Source organism: Miscanthus floridulus, chromosome 10 (assembly GCF_019320115.1).
Source record: "Miscanthus floridulus cultivar M001 chromosome 10, ASM1932011v1, whole genome shotgun sequence".
Taxonomy (NCBI): Eukaryota; Viridiplantae; Streptophyta; class Magnoliopsida; order Poales; family Poaceae; genus Miscanthus; species Miscanthus floridulus.
This window is the reverse complement of record NC_089589.1, coordinates 61,162,996-61,190,088: the sequence shown is the minus strand read 5'-3', so window position 1 is coordinate 61,190,088 and position 27,093 is coordinate 61,162,996. Positions and strand designations below refer to the sequence as shown.

The window sequence follows — 27,093 nt, the reverse complement described above, 5'->3', positions numbered from 1 at the left end:
GTCAGGCTCCAGTAGGTTTGCTCTTCCAAGCTGCGCTGCACCGCCACCGCGAGCGCTGTGCAGAGCTTCGGAGCACCAGGTCAGAGTGTTTGGTCGGGGGAGGAGCAGCCATTGCAGGAGTTCTCTGCTCTTTGCAGCAGCACCACCACCAGGTAAGTGATTCGTTAATGGTTTTCTCTACAATCCTGTGTTCCTGGTGGGATTGGATGGATAAGTCATGTTTCTATTGAAACGGATTTTTTTTCTACTGTGTCAGCTCGACAGCCCCCCATTCCTGAGCACGCCGGCAGGGACCGCCCGCGGCGACCTCGCCGGCTACCTCGGTCTCTTTTCATCTCTACGGTACTACGCATTGGATGGACTCCTACTCCCCTCCATCCGCCTCCTCCGGTCCTCAAGAACTTCGGCCTCGATCGGTCTCCGACTCTGAGCACAGGACCTGCTCGACGAATTGCTGCACTGCCGTGCCGAACAAAAATACATGGCTGTAAGCCTCTAACCTTCGTTTCTGCCGTATCTCGGCTTCGTAGTCCTCAGATGTATCTTGCTCAAGGTCTGATGACTGATTGCGAATTGGGATTCACCAATAGCCATGCCACGAGGAATGCAATTCATCGTTTGGTTATCTGATTGTTCAATGGCAGGGCCGTGCCCCATCCACGTGCAAGCCGTGCGATCGTACGGGGCCTCCCATTCTTAGGGCCCCAAAAATGACTAATTGTACCAGCCAATTGTCTAATAGACTAATTGTCTTATATTTGATGGAAATATTTCTTGTATTAATTAACAATTACTACGTAGTTGCTATATGTTGGTGCAGAACCGCTAGCTATGCATAGTGCTCGGCGCTGCCTAGCTAGGACTGCTGTACCAGCCAACAAAGTAATTTATTTTTCATTAATTTTGGTTTTGTTAAATAATTCATATGAAGTAGAATGGTTGTATTAGTGTTCTCCAATGATATAAGAAAGACTTAATAATTTATCTCAACAAATTAGAATTGTTGATATCATTAATTATTTTATTTCAAAGAACACTAAGACAGTGATACTGTTCAAACAAAGATTATGCAACCAAGGGTTGAATATGTACGATTCTTGATTTATCGCAATGATGTACATGTTATCGTTCTATTTTTCTAGGGAGGTAGGGCCTATTTTAGGGTTTGGAACAAGGCCTCATTTTGCCGGCACGCCCCTGTTCAATAGTGGGCATTTCTTACCTCCTTGTTATAATGTTATTATATTCAGTCCTTTATTTTCTTTCGTTTGATATGAAAGTCATTGGTAGGATATGTTTATTTGGGGAAAAAATCTTGGCATAAAAAGGTGTATTGTTCTCTTGTTTGCTAAATTCTGATTTAAATTATTTTGGTTATACACCGCAACATCTACCCATGTCTCATGACTCATTTTATATTTTGATCCTGATGAATTGAGATGGCCACAAAATCACAATGGGTGTTTCGATTTTATTGCACAGAGGTTCTTGGTAGACATCATACTAAGAATCTTAAGTTTTTCCATATACTTATCCATGGTATAGCATGTGCATGTTATAATCTAGGTAAACAGACGTGTGCAGCGTAATGGGTTCAAACCTAGTAATGGATAAAGATAAAGGAGAGTTATAATTAATTCTCTAAAATGAACTAGAAAGTATGTATGACTCTATAGTAAGTTGGAGTCTGAAGCATCCGTTTCTGTTTATAGAAGAATAAGCTCAAGTATGAACCATCGACTCTGCTAACTACCCAAGATACACTTGGTTCTCTATAAGGCATAGATCACGTCTAAGTATGAATAGTAATGTTTTGAGGCAACACATTGAACATATGGATAACACACACATATATGAAGAAAACCATTAGGTCTGTTTACATTCCTCCAAAATTCATTTGGAGTAGCTCATTCAATACCATACAAGAAGAAGGATGGCAAGAAGGACTTCCACAAGAAAAAGAAGAATGGCAAGGCATACATTGTCGGTGATTGGCTCACGGACATTGATTCATCTAGTTGCTCATCCGATGATGATAGTGACAACGAGAAGGTGGCCGCCAATGTGATTGACTCTTCATCATCTTCACCGACACCACTACCATCATCCTCTACACACCTATGCCTTATAGTCAAGGGTGAACGAAAGGTATCAAATAATGATGATAGTAGTGGTGATGATCATGCTAATAATGATGATAGTGATAGTGATGATGAATTTGAATCATCTTCATATGATGATCTTGTTAAATTGCTAAATCAATACACTAAGATCATTAGAAAGTCAAGAGCTAAGAATGAAAAGTTTGAGATTAAGAATGACTCTCTTTTAGCTAAATGTGACATAGCCGAAAAGGCTAGTGTTGAGCTTAGAGAAGCAAATGATGCTATGTCATCCAAACTTAAGGAGCTCAAATCTTCTAAGAAAGAACTTAAAGAAAAACATGATAAACTTGAGAGAATACATAATGAGCTCATCACTAGCCATAATATGCTAAAAGAAGAATATACAACTCTCAAGATCAATCATGATAATCTTGTTATCGCTTAAGAATTTTTATCCAATGAGCCACATGATGCTACTAACGATGTTGTTAAGATTGATATAGCTACATCATGTGATGATTTAATTGTTGAGAGCATTGAGCACAGATCTAGTGGCAAAGGCAAGCAAGTGGTTGAAACCGACAACTATGATGAGTATGTCAAGCTCAAGCATGATAATGAAAATCTCAAGAAAGATCTTGAAGAGCTCAAAACCACCAACACTATAGTGTTAGAAACTTTTGATCATGATGGTGATTTGATTCTTGAGAATGAGAAGCTCAAAGAAGAGAATAAGAGACTCAAGGAAGAGAAAAATGATAATGTACTCAAAAAAGAGAACAAGAAGCTCAAGTTGGAAAAAGAACCTCTCAAGATTGGATTGAGCAAGTTCACAAGAGACAAACATCTTCAAAGTGAGTTACTAATGAACATCGTCATGAAGATGGATAGAAGTGGCATTGGGTACTTGGCAAACCAAGAGAAGAAGACTCAAGCTCAACAACAACAACATAAGTCAAAGCCAAAGCCAAAGAGGTGTTTTGAGTGTGGACAAGAAGGTCACTTTGCCCATTAGTGTCAAACTCCACCACCATAACCCTTGCCTAAGCATGCTAGACCCTTTGCTTTCAATGCTCATTACATGCTTAGAAAAGACTCTAGTGGAAAGATGAAAGTTATGTTCTTAGGACCTCCCAACAAGAATAGGCCTAAGAAAATTTGGGTAGCAAAGTCACTTATTGAGAAAGTGAAGGGCCCTCAACAAGTTTGGGTTCTTAAACAAGCTTGATCTCTCGTGTGTAGGTGAACTACAAGACCAATGGAAGTCATTTGGTAATTAATAGTGGTTGCACACAACATATGACCGGTGATCCTCGTATGTTCACCTCACTAGATGAAGAAGTAGATGGACAAGAAAGAATCACATTTGGAGATAATTCAAAGGGCAAAGTTAAAGGATTGGGCAAAGTGGCAATATCAAATGATCATTCAATCTCAAATGTGCTATATGTTGCTTTATTGAGTTTTAACTTGCTATCCGTTGGACAATTGTGTGATCTTGGCTTCAATGCTTGTTTACCGAGAAGGAAGTTGTTGTATCTAAGAAGGATGATGATCAAGTGATATTCAAGGGATTTAGATACAACAACTTATATCTAGTGGATTTTACCTCTGAAGATGCGAATTTGAAGACATGCCTATTCACCAAAACAACACTTAGATGACTATGGCATAAAAGACTTGCTCATGTTGGGATGAGCTCACTCAAGAAGCTAATGAAGAATGATTTGGTGAGGAGGGTTGAAGGATGTGAATTTGAGAAGGACAAGCTTTGTAGTGCATCTCAAGCCGATAAACAAGTTGCAAACACTCATCCTACAAAAGCTTTCATGTCAACAATAAGAGTGCTAGAGTTTCTTCACATGGACTTATTTGGACCAACAACATACAAGAGTTTGGGAGAAAATCTTTATTGTCTTGTAATTGTTGATGACTACTCTAGATACACATGGGTGTTCTTTCTTCATGATAAATCCAAAGTTGCATCATGTTTCAAGAAATTTGCCAAGAGAACACAAAATGAGTTTGAGGTGAAGCTCAAGAAGATTAGAAGTGATAATGGTAAAGAATTTGACAACACAAACATTGAAGCCTATTGTGATAAAGTTGGGATCAAGCATAAGGTCTCCGTAATATATACTCCTCAACAAAATGGTGTAGTTGAGAGAAAGAACTGGACATTAATCACACTAGCAAAAACAATGCTTGATGAGTACAACACACCCAAAGCTCTATAGGCGGAAGCTATCAACACCGCATGTTATGCATTTAACCGCCTATTCCTTCAAAAGTTTCTTGGCAAGACACCTTATGAGTTGCTCAATGGGAAGAAGTCAGACATCTCCTTTAGGGTGTTTGGTTGCAAATGCTACATCTACAAGAAGCGGCAACACCTAGGGAAGTTTCAAAGACGTTGTGATATTGGTTTTCTTGTTGGTTACTCATCAAAGTCCAAAGCATAGAGTATTTAATTATGCCACCGGCTTGGTTGAAGAAATATATGATGTGGAATTTGATGAATCTAACGGCTCCCAAGGAGCACATGAGAATCTTGACGATGTAGGTGATGAACCATTGAGGGAGGCTATGAAGAACATTTTGGTTGGAGACCTCAAGCCACAAGATGATGATGATGATGTACAAGTGATTAACCCATCTTCTTCATCAAAGGGTGTAATGACTCGATCTCAAAAACTTGCTTCATTTATTGAACATCACTCTTTTGTCTCTTGCTTTGAGCCTACTAAGGTAGAAGAAACTCTTCAAGATCCGGATTGGATAAACGCCATGCATGAAGAATTGAACAACTTCACCTGTAATGAAGTTTAGATACTTGAAGAGCGACCACAAGATGCAAGAATCATTGGAACAAAGTGGGTGTTCTGCAACAAGCAAGATGATCAAGGTGTTGTTGTGAGGAACAAGGCAAGACTAGTTGTAAAGGGGTTCTCTCAAGTTGAAGTGTTGTATTTTGGAGAGACCTTTGCATCGGTTGCAAGACTAGAAGCCATTCATATCCTCCTCGCATACGCATCACATCATGAAATAAACCTATATCAAATGGATGTGAAAAATGCATTTTTAAATGGCTTTATAAATGAACTAGTCTATGTTGATCAACCTCTCAGGTTTGAACACCCTAGATATCCTAATCATGTTTATAGGTTGTCCAAGGCGTTATATGGGCTTAAGCAAGCCCAAAGAGCTTGGTATGAGCGTCTTCGGGGCTTTCTCATTGAGAAGGGCTTCACCATTGGGAAGGTCGACACCACACTATTCACTAAGAAGCTTGATGGATATATCTTGATTTGCCAAGTATATGTTGATGATATCATATTTGTATCATCAAATGAAGATTCTTGCAAAGAGTTTGGTGAATTAATGTCGAAGGAGTTTGAGATGTCAATGATTGGAGAGTTTACATTCTTTCTTGATTTCAAGTCAAGCAAATGAGAGAAGGGATTTTCATCTCTCAAGAAAAATATATCAAGAATCTTCTCAAGAGGTTCAATATGGATGAATGTAAGCCAATCAAGACACCAATGTCATCTAATGAACATCTCGACCTAGATGAGCGAGGTAAAATGGTTGATCAAACTCTCTACCGCTCTATGATTGGTAGCTTGTTATATTTAACCGCATCTAGGTCCGACATCATGTTTAGTGTGTGTATGTGTGCTAGATTTCAAGCTAATCCTAAGGAAGCTCATTTAAGTGCCGTTAAAAGAATCCTTAGGTACCTTAAGCACACACCAAGCATTGGCATTTGGTATCCCAAAGGAGCTAGATTTGAATTAGTTGGCTATTTTGATTCGGATTATGCCGGTTGTAAAGTTGATAGAAAAAGCACATCCGGAGGGTGCCACTTGCTTGGTAGATCACATGTGTCTTGGTCCTCCAAGAAGCAAAATAGTATGCCTTTGTCCACCGCCGAAGCAGAATACATTGTCGTGGGTGCTTGTTGTGCACAAATATTTTACATGAAGCAAACTTTGCTAGACTATGGTGTAGTTCTAGAAAAGGTACCTCTTTTGTGTGACAATGAGAATGCGATAAAACTTGCTAACAATCCGGTTCAATACTCTCGCACCAAGCACATAGATATCCGCCATCATTTTCTTACAGATCATGTTGCAAAGAATGATATATCATTAGAAGGTGTAAGGACCGAGGATCAATTGGCGGATATCTTCACTAAACCGCTAGATGAGGCAACATTTTATCGGTTGAGGAATGAGCTCAATGTGCTTGATTTTAGCAACTTCACTAGAAAATGAGCTTATATTGTCCCTTGCATTGCATTATAATATACAACATATTTACTTTGTGGCAATGCACTTAGGGCTTGTCTAACATGGTTAAGATAACCGCCGAAAAGCGTGTGAAGAAGCTTAACCTTGGATCAAACTTGACAAGCAACTAGAATTACTTTTAAGTATTGCATTGCATATGTATGAATGTTGTTTTGTCGTTTCTCTTCAATCACCCTTTTATTGCCTATTTTCTTAAAAAGATATTACAGCATAAGGCAAAATATTTTGAAAAATTTGAGGGTTTGAGAGAGGTCACTCACATTAGTCCCAATTGGTGTTTATTTGGGTCTTATTGAAGTTGAGACTTGATTGGGAACAGGTAGCGCGAAGGAACTTTGAAGATCTGCTAAAAAAGAGTGACCGAACGCTGAAACCGTTCTTTCCCTGCGTCTGGTCAGATGGCATTCCTGCGTCCGGTCAAGCAAAGAAGAACTAAGGATCGACTGGACTCTGGCTGCGTCCGGTCAGTGGTGATCGGACGCGTCCGGTCGCGACTCGAGGGGATTTAGACCTCTCTAGAGTCGACCGGACTCTAGGTGGCAGTGCCCGGTCGTTGCTACCAGAGCGTCCGGTCAATAGATGTCATGCGGTTTCCGGTCTCCGTTCCGTTTCCTTTTCTCATCCGTTGGGGGACCACCATATAACCGCAGCGCCGCGCTGCGTTTGACCTATCCCACACGCCCGCGCTGACATCGCCGCCACGCCTCCACCGCTTGTCCGCTCCGTGCTCCTGTGCCCTAGTTACGCCACCGCGCCATCTTCTCCAGCGCCGCCTCCTGCGCCGTCTGTGCCCGTGCCACAGCTCCGCCCACGCCCGCGCTGCACCACGTCCGCGCCACCCGCAGCTCACCCGCGCCTCCCCTGTAGCAACAGCGCTGCCGCGCTCTTGCCCTAGCCCACGCTCGTGCCTCTACTTCACGTGCCCGAGCCAAATTGCATTGCCCTGCATCTTCTCCACGGCCGATCCAGCGCTACATTGCCTCGCCAAACCCTAACCCTAGGTGATTCCCTGTGGTTCCCCGCGATTCGTTCCTCTGCTCTTTGGCTCGCCGGTTCGTCAGGTAGCAAGCCCTCGATTCTAATTCCGTACCTAATGCTTGCTTCTTAGGGTTTCGTATCTCTAGATGTATATTGAAATTATTCATATATCCAATCTATTCTAACGTGCAGCGAGTCGGTGTTGTTGAGGACACTTTGGCAGTTGTCAGCTAACATGGGGCCAAGCTCGCGAGTACGGATCGAGGCCAAGCCTCGAAAGTGACAGTTGGCAGTTGTTTCTTGTTCGAGGCAACAGTTCGTTTTAGATGGCTAGTGTCAAGAATGCCGGAGGTGGTCCAGGTGATGAGGATCCGAGGCAGCCGCCTCGCCTGCTTGCAGATGTGAAAGGCAAGGCAACCAAGAAGACTACATCAAAGAAGCGGAAGTATGCAGATGCTGATACAGTGAGAGCAGCCGCAGTTGCAGCCGTCGTAGAGCGTGCAGAGAGAGGAGGTGCTAGGAGTGGTGTTGTTATTGCAGATCAACTTTTACCAGCACAGAGGGCCATAGTTGAGCAGGTTGAGCACCGTCATGGTAGTCCAGCTGGGACTGTCATGATTGAGGGACGACGTGTTGTTTTGGAAGAGACTCAGCCTCAGGGGAGCCACAGCAGCAGACAGAGCAGGCTCAGGAGGGAGAGCAGGTAGAGAAGACAAAGTAGGCACCACAACTTCACCGCTCTAGTCATACCCGTACCTAGGTGACACCGAGGCCAGAGACACAACGGAGGGGTTCTCGTCCGCCTCCTAGACCACAGGGTCCACCTCCAGTGACTCATCTAGATTTGAGGGCCGCCACAGCCAAGCAGGAGCAGCATCTCAGATTTGTTCAGTTCGAGGACTGGTTCCCACCGAGAAGGGATGAGTGTGCTTTAGAGGGCTTCTATACACCGTTGTAGGAGAATTTTTATAATGCATATTTTAACAGTGGGGTTGTATTCAGATCTCATAGGGTTTGTTCCATTGAGGCCATTGTTGCAGCAGCAGGAGAGCAGATCCGCCCTCACATATCTTACCTATCAGGGCTGACAGATTTACTTGGGCGGACAGGCAGATATGTACCATCATGGATCCGTGAGTTCTATGCTACACTTTGGATTGACCCATAGCATAGGTTTATTCACTTTGCATTCAGAGGCCGTGACTATAGGCTGATGAGCTTCAGGGCCAGAGAGATACTCAGGCTTTAGGAGCAACCCATCCGGCTACATGAGGTGTGCTATGGTCAGATAGAGCCTCCCAGACGCCCTCACGGCGGTCTTGTGCCTCCTACAGATCTGGTCCGCCATTACTTCATAGAGCCTTTCGGCGAGGCGTCGAGCAGGACTCCTAGAGATCTTACTCCTATAGCTAGACTGCTTGATGCTATCATGAGGAGTACCCTACTCCCGACGATGGGATATCGCGAGGGCTTCACTCGCATTCAGTTATGGCTACTGAACTCTCTGATGCAGCAGTCTGTGTTTGATATTTGGGATCTTAATCTATCTGAGATGGAAGATACACTTGTAGAGGGGTTCAGAGGTCACAGGCAGCTGCCATATGCTCACTAAATTACATTCTTGATTCACAGGGTAGTTATAGTGAGGCCTCCAGAGATGCTGGTAGAGTATAGTGCTGCTACTACCGAGTTTCCTACATATAACTTGACTCAGATGCTCTGCCACAGTGCAGTCAAGACACCCAGCCAGCCGAGCCGTCGCCCAGAGGTGCTAGAGTTTGTAGCTCGGTAGGATGAGACTATTAGGGGCATTGCAGTGACAGAGGAGGAGGAGCTTGATGCTCAGCATGAGGGTATGGTCGAGAGCGACCCCAGCGATAGTACAGATGATGATTATCAGGATATCCCTCGGATGCCTCCTCGACGACATGGTGGTGAGGCCAGTGGTTCCAGTTCAGCTCCACCTGCACCGCAGACAGACCCTGATTTACTTGCTATACTTGAGCGGATGAGGCAGGACCAGGCTCGCCAGGCCCAGGAGATAGAAGCTACTCTAGCACAGGTTCATGCTAGACAGGATGAGTTTCAGCGATAGCAGCAGGCTATCCACCAGCAGCAGCAGCAGGCCATGGAGCACCAGCAGCTCCTCATGCAGCAGTAGTTACTTGGATTCATGCAGCATGTCGTCTCTGCTATTGGGGCTCCACTGCCACAGCCTACACCTCAGCTCGGCTAGCCTGCCACCACTTCACAGACTCCAGTTCTACAGCCTAGTGGGCTTCAGAATCAAGGACATACTGCTACTCAGTTTGCTTCACCTACAAAGCAAGTGTCATAGTGGTTTGCCTCGCCAGTGATAGCCCATGGTCCGTAGTTCACACCGCTTCGCATAGGCTTCACACCGGCACAGACTTCGTCGATGCTTGTGACAGATACCCTAATTTCTAGGAGCCTTGGTGCTACCTTCGGTGAGTTGACAGGGCAGCCGACACCGCTAGATCTACATGTCCCTGGTCCTTCCATAGTTGCTCCTATTACTAGGGCTACAGAGACGCTCCCTTCATCTGTTGCATCATCAGAGCCGCCTGCTTTAGTGATACCTGCAGAGTCACATGCCGCACCAGTTCTCGATCCGACCCAGACTGCTTCAGTGTCACTTCCAGCAATAGAGGGTCATACAGCTCAGAGCTCAGAATTAGAGGATGATGGCACACAGTTTCAGATCGTTCATCGCACCTCAGCGCCCGACTCGTCCGCTACAGCCCCGCCGACTGACCCTTAGGTTTTGGTGTTTGACACCAAAGGAGGAGAGGTATCGAGTATGATAGACTTAGGGGGAGCGATATATCTAGGGGAAGCTTATCTATTATATTTGGCTTTTTATGTGTGATACATTATTATGCATTTATGTTTACTTTTATGCATTGAAGTACATAAGTGTGATCGTAATCGTGATATTTATGTGATCGTGATATTTATGTGATATGTGACATGTGTGCTCTCTACTTTGATCTTTATATGTCATGGCATTTCACTTGGTTATACTCATTTGCTTTGCTTCCACGTTTTTACTCCGATGCAAATGAGCTTTATTTCTTGTACTTATGTTTATTTCATATCTGTTGAGTACATCATGTTGGCTTGAGTCATATAAGCTTGCCTAACTCTTTTGTTCTTATTGTCAAAAGCTTATATGAATCAAGCATGTTGAAAACCTCATCTCTTTTTACATACTCAAGGTTGTATTGTCATCAATCACCAAAAAGGGGAAGATTGAAATCATCTAGGCCCCTAGTTGGGTTTCGGTGATTAATGACAATACGAGATTATTGTGACTAACGTGTGTTTTGCAGATACAATTAAGTTAGGTCATGGTAATGGCAATTGATTGGGCAATCATGGTTGTCATGTCCCTACAATGGAAATCGTTTCAGTTTTCAAAGGATGGACGACAAGGTTAAGGATGGACTAGTTCTAAGTGTCGTTTGGTGTTGAAGAGACACTTAGAGTAGTTTAGGACTTTGTTTTTCCTTTGGTCGTACTATTGAGGGGGGTATGGACCGGTAGCTTGATCTAGGTGAGTCTAGTGGGTTAGGTGTGGTGCACACTTGTCAAATCTAGCACTAGGTAGTTCCTAAGTAGCCCTAAGATCAATTGGAGCAAACTTCATTCACATATGATTGCAAGTTGGAAGTGAATGGAGGGTCAAATGTTGATCGGACGCTGGTTCCGGTGTGACCGGACACTGGCGCAGAGTCCGGTCAATTCATTTGATCAAGGTGAAGTCGTCTGGATGCGACCGGACTCTGAGTGAAATGTGACCGGACACTGGGTGTCAGAGTCCGGTCAAATCCAGTAAGGTCCCAGAGAGGGAGAATCCTGATCGGACTCGTTCGATCAGTGCTGACCGGACGCTGGTCAGGTTCCGGCTACTGACCGGACACTGGTCAGGTTCCGGCTGAGTGAAATGTGATCGGACGCTGGGTGCCAGATGTGGTCAAATCCAGTAAGGTCCTAGAGAGGGAGAATCCTGATCGGACTCGTTCGATCAGTGCTGACCGGACGCTGGTCAGGTTCCGGCTACTGACCGGACACTAAGCAGCAAAGTGACCGGACACTGGGTGCCAGAGTTCGGTCAACATCAGTAAGGTTTCAGAGAGTCCGGTCACAACTTAAACGGCTCAATGGCGGGTGAATTGACCGGAGCGTCCGGTCACCTTGACCGGAGCGTCCGGTCACCCCGCATAGGCACATAACGGTTCATTTTGAACGAGGTGTATAAATACTTCCTCTATTCATTTGAGGGATCACTTTTGCTCATTCCAACAGCTGAGAAACACCCTTGAGAGTGCCAAAGAGAGCAAGGTTCTAGTGAGGTGATTGAGATTTGAGAATCCAAGAGAGAGGCCTCATTAGTGAAAGCAAGAGTAGCAAAGTGTGCATCCGCCCTTCTCATTAGGCTTGTTGTGGTCAAGTGAGAGTTTGTGCTTGTTACTCTTGATGATTGCCATCACCTAGACGGCTTGTTGGTGATTGGAAGTTTGGTGATCATCCGACGGAGCTTGTGGATGAAAAACTCAAGTTGTGAGTGGTTGTGGGTGATTCACCACGGCGGAGTGTCGAAGAATCAACCCGTAGAGAGCACTTGATCCTTGCGCGGATCAAGGGGGAGCTACACCCTTGCGCGGGTGCTCCAACGAGGACTAGTGGGGAGTGGTGACTCTCCAATACCTCGGCAAAACATCGCCGCGTTCCTCTTTCTCACTTTACTTTGAGAATTTACTTTGAGCAATTCAATTCTTGTCTTTACATTCATAGAATTGTCTGCTAGAGTAGGATTGGAACTTATGGTGCAAAACTTTTGTGCGGTAGAACATTAGAAACATTTTCTAGGCACAAGGGGTGAAGTGGGCTAAGTGTAGGGTTTAATTATTGTAAAGAATTTTAGAATTAGCCTAATTCATCCTCCTCTTGGGCATCTTGATCCTTTTATTGAGTACGACATGTACTTACGCTTATTTATTCTCATTATTTGGATAAAAATCCCGGATGGGTAACATATGGCCACGGTAATGATGACTTTTCTGAGGATTACTAGACTTGTGGTCAACCAGTTGACGTCCCTGTGATATGGAGCTTCCGCGAGAGATTTTTCTTTATACTTCCGCTACACTTATGTGAAGACTATGTCTTATCATTCGTGATGTAATAAACACTTGTGATGATACTATTTATAATTTGTCGGCTTATGTGTGCGATTGATCTCTAGGCGCCCGTAAGATTTTACATCCTATTTTATTTTTAAAATCGGGTGTGACACTGGTATATCCTTGGGCAATGTGCTTAGAAGACTAGACCTGGTGTCTGTAGTCATCTCTGACGATTTAGAAAGTTGTGGTCTGAGCGACAGCAAGACACAGCACAAGGTATGGATGGTTAGAACATCTAATTCATGGAAATATGACACAGTACTAAAACAACTTATGCAAGAAAGAATAAGCTAAAAAATTAGAAAAACATTAGAAAATAACCTGGTGTTTCGATGTGTTGCAGTGTTGTATATAGTATTTGTTTCAGATATGAACTATTGCATCCTAAGCTTCCACTGGCATACCCTCAACCGGAACTAATCTAAACTCGCATTTTTTTTGCTAGTTTGAAAAGTTTTAAAAGTTGGGGTGTATGTGTATCCATCTGTTTTCATAACTAAACCTGGTCGTCCATTTTGTGCAGTCCAAATCAACCAGGAATGGTTGTATCCCTGAAAGATTCAGACTGAACCAGGTTATGCTGAAACTTTCATTTCAGTGTTCGTAATGCATCTATCAGGCGTCAGCACAGTTGCTGTAGGGGCTTTCAGATTTGTTTTTTTTTTTCCCGTCGAATTAGATATGACAAATAATTCAGTACTATGTTTTGTTCAAATAAGAATGCAGGTCTAATGCAACACGCTTTCAAATGCGCGGGAGCATACAAATGCTATTACAGATGCGATGAATTAAGCATAACAGTGCGCTGCCATGGCAAGCACGAAAACAAGCACAAGTCCTTGCAGAGCAGCAGAACGACTGGGAGAGACAGATGAATCGTGGGTCTATATATAAAGAAGATGGGATGAAGCAGAAATTGACTTGACTACAGGTCTCCAACCCTCATTTCATTTTAGATAAGGGCCTGTTTAGATGTCGAATTTTTTGGTAAAATGACACTGTAGCAATTTTCGTTGTTATTTGACAATTAGTGTCTAATCATAGTCTAATTAGGCTTAAAAGATTCGTCTCGTGAATTTCGTCTAAACTGTGTAATTAATTTTATTTTTTATTTATATTTAATACTCCATACATGCGTCCAAAGATTCGATGTGACGGAAAATCTTAAAAATTTTGATATTTTGGGAGGGAACTAAACGGTACCTAACTGACGGGGAGGAAACGCGCTTCTTGGACGCGTCGCGGCCATGGCGAAGGTAGGTACGACGCGGGTCAATCTGACAAGTCAATGGATAGACGTGTTTCTGTCCGGAAATTTTTTATTGTAGAGTTTAAAATTGTTTGCCTTGTTCGTTTGGCTGATAAATCATGACTGAAAATACTATTAACTAATTTGTTATGAGAGAAAAATAATGTTCGTTGGCTGAAAAAGTACGGCTTATAAACGAAGCGAAATGAACGTTTGTTCATTGGAATGTAGAGTACGGAGATGAGAGAAAAATTCCATGGTGAAGCACGTTGCCGTACCTGATGTTGTATATACTTGTATATGGACATGAGCCTGCTGCGTGGGCATGCGAAATGGTGAATGAATTGCCTTGCAGTTTCGGAACTGCAGGGATATATGGGCCCAGTGTCCATGTAACTTCCATCTTAGGGCCTGTTTAGTTACCTCCTAAAATGCCAATTTTTTCAAGATTCCTCGTTACATCGAATCTTTGGACGCGTGCATGAAGTATTAAATATAAATAAAAAATAAAACTAATTACACAGTTTAGACGAAATCCACGAGACGAATCTTTTAAGCCTAATTAGACTATGATTGGACACTAATTACCAAATAACAACGAAAACGCTACCGTGCTCATTTTGCCAAATTTTTCGGATCTAAACTGGGCCTTACTTGGCGTTGTGCCAAGGGATTCTACCGACGAAATGCAAAAGCTTACAACTACGAATTAAGTGGTTAATTTCACTTTAATGGAAACAAAGTTAATTTAAGAGCACTTTGGTTATTACGGCATGCTATAGTCAACTTCATTTTGCCTTTAAAATGTTCCCTTTTGGTTGAATTCCAATGAAAATAAGCTTTGAGAACGCTTATTACGCAAACCAAATATTTCTTATCCATTGCTTTACCTATTTTTTAACAGTAATGGTGTTTATAGGTCGTCCGGACGGATAGACGGACCCCGTATAAGTCGACAGTGCCGCCCCCGCCAGCGTCGCCTGCTTGCTCAGCGTGCTACGCGCCTTTGCTCCAGCACGGACCCTGCCCTCGGCCGCGCTGCCCCTCGCTCAGACTCGCGCCTCTCGTACCGTGCTCCATCCGCCTACCCCTGTCCCTATCGAGGTTCGTGCCGCCGACGAGCTCCACAACGGCAACCTCCGCACCATTCCGTAGCATCGAGCGTCGACGAGACTCTATTTGTCCAAGCAGCAAGTAGATACCACGCTGAAAGCGCATGTTGTAGCAGTTTGTTCCAAGTGTTTCAGAGGTATGTTGCAATTGTTGTATATCGATGTTGCAAAAGTAGATTAGGATGTTGCACATGTTGTAATGGCTATATACGTATGTTTCAAGTGTATGTTCCAAATGTTTCATCTATTACAGACGAATGTTGCAAATGTTTTATCTGGATGTTGCAAAAGTAGATCTAGATGTTGCACATGCATGCATGTTGCAAGCATATGTTTCAAGTGTTTTCAGGTGTTTCATACGTATGTTTGCGAGTGTTTCATCTGAATGTTGCATATGTTTGTAATGGTTTTCACATGTTTTTTCAGGCGTTTTCGCAAGTGTTTCAATTGTCTTCTTTTGTATGTTGAAACTGTTGCATCTGGATATTTCAAAAATAGATCGGGTGTTGCACATGTGATGCGTGTGGGAAGCGGTCAGCGGCGCGGACGACGTTCGGGCGGCGCGGGCCCACTGCTGGTGCGCTACCTCATGAGCCCAACGCGCTATAAGCTCGTTTGCTCCCTCTGTGCGGCAGCATCGGACGCTAGCGCCCCACGTTCGCAAGTCCGATTTTTTAATTCTTTTCAGAACAAAAATCTTAGAAATGAAACAAACGTAGCAAGTAAAAAACTCCACTGGGGAAAGAAAGATGAAGCGGAAAAGGTGCTAGAAAGATAAATAATAAATGGATGGATCCTGATGTATTATCGGTAGTTCTGCTTGTGACTCGAAGTCTTAGATGGCATGCTATTTTATCACATTATACGTACACTTTTGTACTTCAACGTACGCTGTGCGTGTCAAAAGAAGAATAGGCATGCGTATGGTGATGGAGGCCCTGAGTGATGAGAAACTGATTGAGGATATCCGAGGTAGGGACGAAATCAATCGGAAACGATGGATAGGAGGCTAAATCACTTTTATTTTCACATTTTTTCTCGAAAACAAAATCGATACGATATTGTCAAAAACGAATACGGCACCGATATTCTGGTAATTTCAAAAATAATAGTAGTCAATCGGAAAATACATCGATAACGATCGAAATCCATGTGAACAATATCCTAAAAAACAATAAACACGCCAAACCGTTGAGAACACGAGAAAAGCCATATAACTCTATCTATCTCACATGACAATAATAAATAAAGCTATAATTGACAAAGACCACAAGCTAAAACCACAGTTCGCACCATCTTAGGTCACAAACAAGCTAAACCCTAGAGTCCGTTCGTGTTCGTGGTGGTGACTGGCTAGAGTTATAGGTGCAATACGTGATTCACTGGTTGCCTTCTTGGTCCTATACAGATGAAATACTTTCCGTATAGTTCCTTTCTAAAAAAAATATTTGCTTTATGTGCTTGTGTGTGCAGATGGAATGCTTAGATGTGCTGGACCTAAAGTATATGCATTATATAGTCTATGAATAACTTTAGGATTAAGACCTTTGAATCAGTAACTACCCGACTGCAAATTGTCGGCTAAATACGGCAATCTTCGAAAACGGTCGGAAGAGGGCAAAATTGTTTTCACTTTTATTTCCGATTATTTTTATCGTTTTCATTTTCGTTTTTTCGATTACCGCTACCATTTTCGTTAAGATCTGGAAATCAAAAAAAACTCAAAAACGATTTCCAAAAATCAGAAAGTATCATTTTCGTTTTCATCCCTAATCCAAGGTGAACTATCTGTAGAAGCTTTGATGGAATATCTGGAATCAGGGCTGTCTGGAATTATGGAATATAATTTTTGATGTTGAGCTACACGGAGGGATACAGGACAAGCACAATTGGAGAATTTCGGCTTGAGGAGAATACACGGCAAAGTCTGCATATGAAGCGTTCTTTCAGGGCCCCATTTATTTCAGACCATATCAGAGAATATGGAGGTCATGGCTCCTCCTCCTCCCAAATGCCGTTTTTTCATGTGGCTGATTGTTCATAACCGGTGTTGGACAACTGACATGCTTGCTCGGCGAGGACTTCCCCACCCGGCAATGTCTGCTTTGTGACCAGGAACAGAAAAGCATTCAGCACCTCCAGATTGGGTGCGTTTTAGCTAGGCAGTTCTGTTTTTTTTTTCTTGCAACGCGTTAGCCTTTCTTCACTCACGCCTCAGCCCAATGATTCAGCTTGGGAGGACTGGTGGGAAAAGGCGGAAGCAGCTACCACTGGGGATGTAAGAAAAGGCTTAAACTCTATCATCATCCTTGGCGCCTGGAGCATCGGCAAACACCGGAATGACTGTGTCTTCAATGGGGCCGCACCAAGCATTGACACTGCCCAGAGTCTAGCTAGGGATGAAGGCCATTGGTGGTTGCCCTGTTCGCTTGGCTGATAAGCCATGACTAAAAGTACTGTTGGTTGATTTGTTGTGAGAGAAAAATATTATTCGTTGGCTGAAAATGTACGGCTTATAAGCCAAGCGAACAGGACGGGTCTATGGCAGGAGCAAAGGGTCTATCCTTGCTTACTGCTAGGGGCTTTTAGTTTTTAGCCCGCTCAATCGTCGTATACTCAGAAATAGGTGCTTAAGCCTTAGAAAACAGGAAAGGTGTGGAGGGGTGTGTGAGTATGTTTGGGTCTACAAATGACTCATTTTTTCTTTTACTAATACAATGATACGCAGCCCTTCTACGTGTTCGAGAAAAAAGTGTTGAAAAGTTGAAATCAGTTTGTCGATACCTTATACTGTGTCATTCTAAATTATTCTGTCTTTTCTAGATACCAAAATGATTTATAATTATATTTACATATATAGGTTTTATTGTTAGCTAGCTAGTTTTTAGCTCTAGCCTATCCAAGCAGAGGCTAATAAGTGACCTAATCTTTTATCTAAGCCTCTAACTAGTTATTACCCAAATAAACAATCAACAACAACTAACTTAAGAAAGTATTTTTAATCTCAACTAATAACTAGCCCTAACTTATCCAAAGAGACCATAAATCTAGCGGGCAGAATTTATGTTACTAGGGCAATCGGATAACTTTAACCTAGCGGTAGTGCTTTGGTAGTTGTACACATCTCCTAGCATACAAGCTTAGTAGTAGTAAGTAATTCAGAATTAATAAGAGTATATCCAAATAAGTTAATTCTAAAGGATGTGCTAGCTACTATAAAAAAAATTTAAGGTGAAGAATGTGAGTAAGGGTCATCAACAATAATACAAATACCTCTAAAAAACAATAATACAAATAGCTAGCTCATAGCACATTCTATTTCGTAAGAAAAAAAAGAGACAGTAATTAAAAAGCATCTAGCTAGCTCTTTACAAAGAGCTAAGCTGGTATGCTTTTTAATTGATTCATGTCTCCATGTTCATACGGTTTTCTATGCTAACATATCGTAATATTATTATTTTTTGTATCTTTTTTGACGATACTAATTATATACTATAAATATTAATACATTTTATATGTATTTGGTCAAAGTTGCAAATATTTGATTTCTCGAGAAATAAGAATGACACTTTAGTGAAACGGTGGGACTACCTATTTGTGAGGCTAGAAAGAGTAGGAGAGAGGGGAAACGTCTCCAAGAGTACCCAATAGTTTCTTCCTAAAAACATAAAGTTTTACAACTACTAAAAAAATATTGAAAGGAATAAAGAAGGTCATCTCCAGGGGTTTCTAATAATCCACCCCTAAAATATAGAAGACAATTTTACATCAGGAATCCTCTACTATTTCTAAATTATCGTAACCATTTTTATATATTCTTTCTCTCATGTACATTTGCATCAGGAACCCTTTTCTACTCGGAAGCGCGTAACTTTACGCGGAACATGGTGACTTTTCCCGAGTTCTAAAAGATTAGGAGGATAGATTAGAAGTTGTTGGAGATGGATTTTTTCTAGGAAGGGATTTAGGGAACTCTTGAGATGCTCTTACATGACTTAATTTTTTCTTTTTGGCGCTGCAAAAGTTGTGACAAGTCACAATAGAGTTAGCGGATGGCTAATAGATGACGGTCTTGATTATATTCTGTGCACATATGGAGAAGACTTTTTTCTCTCTAAGGCTAACATTTCTATGGGCTTCTTTTGAACTACGGATTTTTGTTATTTTTTTGTGTTTTGTGTTTTTCTATGAAAATAAATCGAAAATGCTCCCTGTAGGGTGTCCCGCTATACGGACGATGGCTTCCTAGGCCTGTGCAGTGGACTGGTCCAACATGCCCACGCTTCTCTATTAAAAAAACAATTGTTGGCCGTCGATTCCCTAATCCTCCTTGCTCTCTTGTCGCGGCATTCTTCACCGCCTCACCACGCCATCGACCGCTGCGGTAGATTCCACCGCGTCGCCTGTCGTTTGCCTTCTCCGACGCGGGGCCACTCACCGCGACGTTCTCCCGTGCGAGGGGCACCTCGCCGTGGGCACGGCACCAGCTTGCCGCGACCTTCTCCAGCAGCAGGGCGCGCCTCGCCGCGGGAGGCCGCCTAACCATCGCCGCTGCCTCCACCAAGGGGCTGCTCGCCGGGGGTGCCACCACTCGCCGTTGAGCCCGCGCTGTCGCGGATTCCTGCGTGGTCCGCGATGACCACTACGGCGCGCCGGGGCGCCTACTTGGCGCCATCCTTCCTCTCTCCACCATCCTCGCTCTCCACTGCACTCAAGCGTTGCTTGCTGGTTACCGCAGTTCCCCATAAGGTAGGCCGTGGCCGCCGGTGATGTTGTGTTTTGGGTGTGTTCAGATGTATGTGTTCAAGTGTTTCATCTAGATGTTGCGTATGTTGCAATGATTATATACGCATGTTACAAGCGTATGTTTCATGTTGTAAGCATATGTTTCATGTGTTTAAAACGTACTCCCTCCATTCCAAATTGAGTCATTTAAAGAATCTTGAAAAGTCAAAGTATCTCAAGTTTGACCAAATTTATATGATAAGATAATAACATTTATGATACCAACTAAGTATCATTAGATTCTTCATTAATTGTATTTTTTATAATAGATCTATTTGATATCACAAATCTTTATAACTTTTTTATAATTTTGGTTAAACTTGAGATACTTTGACTCTCTAAGATTTTTGGAATGACATAATTTGGGATAATGGGAGTATGTTTCAAGTGTTTCATATGGATATTGCAGAAGTATATCAGGATGTTGCATAACATGCATGTTGCAAGCATATGTTTCAAATATTTAAGATGTTTATTCATACGTGTTGTAAGTATTTCATCAGGATGTTGCAAAAGTAGATCTCGATATTGCATATGTTTTTGCAATAGATTTCAAGTGTTTTGGAGTGTTTCGAATATATGTTGCAAGTGTTTTCATCTAGATATTGTAAAAGTAGATTATGATGTTGCACATGTTGCAAATAGGACCCACCTGCTGCAACGCCTGCCGCTGCTGCTGAAGCGCTAGGCGGGGGCAGGTGATTAGGACTCACGTTGGTTTCCCGTGTGCGGGTGCAACGGTCATCCGGTGAAACCGAGCGAGCGCGATGGTAGAACGGGAAGCAACGTGGGGTCCATGTGGTGGGGTGCACGAAAAATAGACGGGCACGGGCTCTTTTACATGTGCGGCAGCGTCCACACGCTAGCGCTCTGGGTGGACGTCCGGCGCTAGCAAGTCCAAGAATAAATTGATTTCTATCCTACATAATTTCTGCGATTTTTGTTCGGTGAAAAGAACATGTATGCTGCGTGGGTGGTGCTGCCCTATGGATGCGGCACCAAGTCAAGTCAACCCAATGTCATCGCGATTCCAAAGCTGAGGTAGTTGATTCTTGCAGGAAGAATAGACAGCATTTCGTGGTTTTGGTCCTTGATGTCTCCGCAGCTTTCCTCTTCTAAGCTTTTACTGCAGTTCGCAGTGCAGCACACCTTGGTTTCGTAGCATCAGGCTAGAAGAGCGTGGGACTCAACTCGGAAGAGACACCACCATTGGAGGAGCTCACTCCTCGCTGAACATCATCTGGTAAAGGTCTCTCATCTCTGTTGCTGGCGCTGACCAACTAGCGTAGTAGCGTTGGATGAAATGAGTTGTGGGGTTTTGTTTTGTGATTCCGTTCTCTTTTTCTGATAAATCGTGGGTTAATAAAGAATAAAAGCACAAGAAACAGAGAGGAAACACCGCCATCCGTTCTCTCATGTCGCCGCTCAAGAAGATCCCGCCAGCATCCCGCCGCCGTATCATCCCAGGAGCTGGAGGCGCGCGCCGGCACGGCCAGCCGGAATCGCATCTCCCCCGTGTTCCTTTCCATCCGTCGGGTGTGACGCCGGACACGCACACGCAACCTGCTCGAACAATCGCCGCACCGCTGAGCGCCCCTGGGCCCTGACGTATTGCAATCCTAATCCTCTGATGCTGCTCCGCTCTGCCCACCACTAGATCCACGACCAAATTCCACATGTTCATAGGAAGGGGTGCCGGGAAGTGATAAGAATCGCAATGTCCTGACAATTCTCTGCTGGCGCTGGTTGATTAATGAACAAGGCTATTTCCTTGCATAGTTCGTGTCTCTGTGACATCCATTTCATTAGCTTTCAGAAGAAACTATAATAACAGGATGTTCTTCTTTGTAATTTCTGAAGAAAGGAGCGTCCTTTTTGCTCCAAGACTAAAGCTTGTAATTTTGTCTGAGATATATACATGGCGCCATCCGGCCATTATCTTTCGTGAGCTGTTCCTGACTCTGATTATCATTGACAATAGTAAAATCTGCTTTGTGAGGGCCATACTATCGTAGTGAACCTACAGGTTATTCTATTTAATGAGGTTTCTAGCTAATTTTTCATTGTCACGTGTTGAAACTTATTTAACGCATAGCACAATGTGCAAAATGTAAATATTGCAAACCAAATATACTGGGAGCGCAACCGAATAACAATGATAGTTATGATGAATTCTCTAAATCAAACTACATAAGGTTACTGTTTCTAAAAATGGTTCTCTTCCCACTGTAGGAAAATTAACGACCAATGTTACACTGGAAGCAATCCCATGGACATTTCCAGTTCATTTAATTCCATTACTCACAATAGCTTATTATGCAATCTGCAACAAATTTATGTTTTTTTCCCATTCAGCAGAGATGACAGAGGCAGCACTCCTTGCTCTCTCAAAGATTGGGTCCTATTTAGGAGGTGAAGCAGCTACCTTCATTGCAACCAAATTTTCTAATTTGATCGAGCTACCAAACACTGTGCGGCGTATTCGTTGGGAACTTCTGATGATGAACATCTTTATACGGAAGACAGGTGCATCCTATCTCAGTGATGCCTCAAGGCTTGGATCACAGAAGTGAGAATACTGGCCTACCGTGTCGAGGACATAATGGACAACTTTTCATATCATTCTCTTCAATTCAAGCAAGACCCTAAAGGGAAAAAGTTGGCCAATGGGTTAAGCTATGGTCTAGTGTTTAGTGGAATTGCTGATGATCTTGCTCAGATAGAGAAGGATACTGAGCATGTTTCGAAGTTGAAGAATCTGTGGTTAACTCAGTCCATGAGCTTCTTCCTACTCAAGTTAGCAGTCCTGAACAGCAATTCCCTCAATACAGTTTGCCCCAACATGTAAAGGATGAAAACCTAGTGGGGTTAAAGGAAGAAAGAGAGCAATCAAAGGAATGGTTGATTCCCAATGCACCTGTCAACATGAAATATATACCAGCTCTCAAGGTGGTAGCTTTGTTGGGTATGGGTGGGATGGGAAAGACCACCCTGCTCACTAGTGTGTATGATAAACTGAAAGATATCTTCGAAATCCATGCTTGGCTCACTGTCTCACAAACATACAGAAGTGTAGATGCTTTGCTGAAGAAGCTACTAAAGATTGTTAGTGCCTCTGAGCACACAACAACAGCTCATGTTAACAGTGTCAATCAGAAGGAAGCAACTGTACCAGTTGATATTGGTATAGGACACAAGAAACAGCTGAACCCAGATGATATCGACAAAATGGGCATCTTAGACTTGAAGAGTAATTTAAAGGCAGTCCTAAAACATAAGAAATATATTGTTGTGTTAGATGATGCATATATGGGTTCGTCGAGTTCATGATGGAATAAGCGATGTGTTTGAAGATTGTGGGAAAGAAAGTCGCATTGTCATCACAACAAGGAAAAAGGATGTAGCTGCTCTTGCCACACCAGGTTACCAGCTCAACCTGAATCCATTAGACATCAAGGATGCACTCCAGCTCTTCTGTACAAAGGCTTTTCCCAACAAAACCCACTTTGATTGGATATCAGAACTTCTTGAGTGTGCTAATGATATGATGAAGACTTCTGAGGGTCTTCCATTGGAAAAGTGCCCACTAGAGCTTGCATGCTAATCATATTGTTAGGAAATGTGAGGACTCCTCGGTGGCAAAGTGTCCATCTGAGCTTCAGGATCTTGCTACTTATACTGTAAACAAATTTAGGGGCTTGTCACTATCAGCATTCCCATCAGAGCTTCAGAATCTAGCTACTCTTATTGTAAAACAGTCTGAGGATTTACCTCTGGTAAAGGTGTCCATCAGAGCTTCAGGAGATTGCTATCAATATTGTAAAGAAATGTAGGGGTTTGCCGCTGGCTATTGTATCAGTAGGCAGTAGGTTGTCTTCAAGGAAGCAAATAGTGCCAGTTTGGAGGCAGATGTGCAATGAGCTTCCTTGTGAGCTGGAAAAAGATGACCAGGTTCAACGAATTCGAAATCTTAGCTACTATGACTTGCCAAGTGACCTTCGAAACTGCTTCGTATACTGCAGCCTGTTTCCAGAAGATTACCACTTCTCAAAGGATGACCTTGTGCGACTGTGGGTTGCTGAAGGATTTCTTGAAAAGAAAGGGGATAGCACTCCTGAGGAGGTAGCAGAGGGCTATCTTTCCGAGCTGATCCACCGCAATATGCTGCAACTTGTGGAAAATGATGAGCTTGGCAGGGTGAATACATGCAAAATGCATGACATTTTAAGAGAGTTGGCCCTTTGCATCTCTAAAGCAGAAATATTTGGTACAGTAAATGATTTTGGTGCAATGGTGCAGATGCACACAGATGTTCGTCGCATATCTTCATATGGATGGAAGAAGACGAAAAAGAATAAATCCAAGATGAAATTTCCGCACCTCCGAACTCTGATGCAAGTGATACCATTGTGGACTATGTGCCATCAATACTATCTGAATCAAAGTACCTTACTGTCCTTGAGCTGCAGAACTCTGATTTCCAGGAACTGCCTACATCTATAGGAAATCTGTTTAATCTGAAATACATTGGCCTAAGAAATACAAGAATAACATCGCTGCCAGACTCCATTAAGAATCTCTGCAATCTTCAAACTCTTGATGTGAAATCAACTAGCATAAAAGCACTGCCACCTGGTATAGTGAAGCTCACTAAGCTAAGGCACCTTCTTGCTGACAAATTTGCTGATAAGAACCAGTCAGAGTTTCGGTACTTCATCGGAGTGGAAGCTCCGGAAGGGCTTTCAAACCTTGAAGATTTACAGACTCTTGAGACTGTGCAAGCAAGCATGGACTTGCCGGAGCAACTTGATAAGCTTTTGCATCTAAGAAGCCTGTGGATAGATAACATCACTTCTGCCCACTGTGCAGGGCTTTTTGCTACCTTGTCAACTATTCTACTTCTTTCCAGTTTGCTTCTATCTGCAGCTGATGAAAATGAGACACTTCTCTTGAATCATTTCAATCCAACTTGCATGAAGCTCCACAAGCTAATTGTAAGAGGATTTTGGTCTCTAACGGATTGTCCGATATTTTAGAACCATGGCAGATATCTCAAGTATCTTGCCCTAAGCAGATGCCATTTTGTAGGAGACCCGCTGGTGGTTCTAGCATCTACTGTACCGAACATCACGTATCTGAGACTTAACAATATACCTAGTCCACCTACTTTGGACCTTCCGGAAGGATCCTTCCCACACCTGAAGACACTTGTTTTGAAGAACATGAATGATGTCAGCCTTCTGAAAATTAGTAATGGTGCACTTCCAGTCATAGAATGCCTATATATCACATCACTGCCAAAATTGGAGACAGTCCCTCGAGGCATCAAATCCCTGGGCTCCTTGAAAAAGCTCTGGCTGCTGGATATCCACAGTAACTTCAAGGCTCAATGGGACATGGCTGGAATGCAGAAGGATCTACAGCATGTTCTGGAGATACGTGCCTAACAGCAGAAGCTTTGTTTGTGTTTGTCAAACGTGGCTGCTCTTTCAGTAGTAAAAGTGTGCCACGATGCAACTGTGTCCACTCCGAAATCCATCAAGTTTGCAGTTAGACATTAGGGATAGCTGCATTTGTCAATCTGGATCATTTGTCAGATGTTGTTTTCGAAATAATAATTCCTGAAACATGGTTTGCTGTCTTTGCCATCAGTATGCAATCTAGACTTACTAATGTCGATGTTCTTTTTTCTAGTTGTATCTAAGGCGCCAGTTCATTTAAGAACATTACTCTATTCCTACTGAATTTGCAATGTTATTACTATGTCAGCTAAAACTTTTCTTGTATCACACATATGCTTCTGTTGAAATGAACTAGTAGGGCCTTACAGTGCCGTTCCTTGTATGTTCATTATTATCTACTCCATCTATTCCAAATTATAAGCTGTTTGGGTTTTTTTAGATACATTGCTTTTTTTATTCCAAATTATCTTCTCCATCTATTCCAAATTATCATCGCATTTGGATCGGTGCCAATCTTGTTCTCTAGAAGAAAATCATCGAAGCCACCCATTCCAGCATGCTCGGTGGCCATTTGGGTTTTCTGGTCACCTATATGCAACTGAAGCAAATCTTTTCCTGGCGAGGGATGAAGTCTGCAGTTCGCGATTTTGTCAAATCGTGTCTCATTTGCCAGTGCACTAAACCGGATAGGGCCCGTCTTCCGGGTCTTCTTCAACCCTTGCATGTGCCGGCCTCAGCGTGGCAAGTGATCTCTATGGATTTCGTGGAGGGTTTGGCCCGCTCTAATCATGCCAACTCTATATTGGTGGTCGTCGATTCCTTCACCAAATACGACCACTTCCTTCCTCTGTCTCACCCGTTTACGTCGGCCGACGTTGCTAAGGTATTCCTCAACAATGTTTATCACCTACATGGGTTGCTCACTGCTATTGTCTCAGATCGTGATCGCATATTCACGAGTCAGTTATGGAGGGAATTGTTCGTGTTGGCAGATGTCCAGTTGCAAATGTGTTCTAGCTACCATCCTCAATCCGTTGGTCAGACAGAGGGGCTCAATCAAACAATGGAAACTTTCCTTCGTTGTTTCTCCAATGCTTGTCTGACGAAGTGCTATGCCTGGTTGCCTCTTGCGCAGCAACCGCGCGTTCACCCTTTAAGCTCTGTATGGATACCCTCCGTGTCATTTTGGCATCTCTGCTTTGGACTCAGTTGATGTGCTGAGTAATGACTGACCTTATCCACTAGCATTTGTGCTGTGCTAAGGAGCGTATGAAGCATCAAACTGACAAGAAACGATCCGAGCGCCAATTCCAAGGGGTGATCTGGTGTTTGTCAAGCTCCAACCTTGTGTTTAGTCTACCTTGGCGCCGAGGGCTAACCAGAAGCTTGCATTCAAGTTCTATGGTCCCTATCCGATGATCGCTCACATTGGTTCTGTTGCTTAGAAGCTCGAGCTGCCAGTTACCTCTGCCATTCACCTGGTGTTTTACGTTTCACAATTGAAGTCGGTAGTGACATCAGGTACTCCAGTTTCCTCTCCTCTGCCAATAGATATTGATCTGCCTCCGGTGCCTATAGCTGTGTTGCAGCGCCGTTTCCATCCCACGGAGGTCGGTTCAGTCGAATAGGGGGTCTCATTCAGTGGTCCAATTGGCCGGCTCATATGGCGACCTGGGAGACATTGGATCATCTGCGCCAGACGTTTCCTAGAGCTCCTGCCTGGGGACAAGCACGCCGGCCTTCAAGCATCGGGAACTGCTACTAGCCCTTCTACTTCCAGCCACAGGATGTGGAGAATCATGGGCCTCGCAGGAGTGGACCCAGCGTGTGCCGTGTGTAGGGATGAAAACGGATCGGATACGAACGGATATCACCGATA

At 43.2% G+C, this 27,093-nt stretch overlaps 1 long non-coding RNA gene and 1 pseudogene across 1 annotated transcript; both read left to right on the top strand.

The window, feature by feature from the left end:
- Positions 1-4: 4 nt before the first annotated feature.
- LOC136484773 (uncharacterized) lies at positions 5-13,444 on the top strand. Its single transcript, XR_010766204.1, has 3 exons — positions 5-152; positions 257-487; positions 13,130-13,444. It is a non-coding gene; the product is annotated as an uncharacterized lncRNA (long non-coding RNA).
- Positions 13,445-20,641: 7,197 nt separating this feature from the next.
- Positions 20,642-25,457, top strand: LOC136486650 (disease resistance protein RPM1-like; annotated as a pseudogene).
- Positions 25,458-27,093: the final 1,636 nt, after the last annotated feature.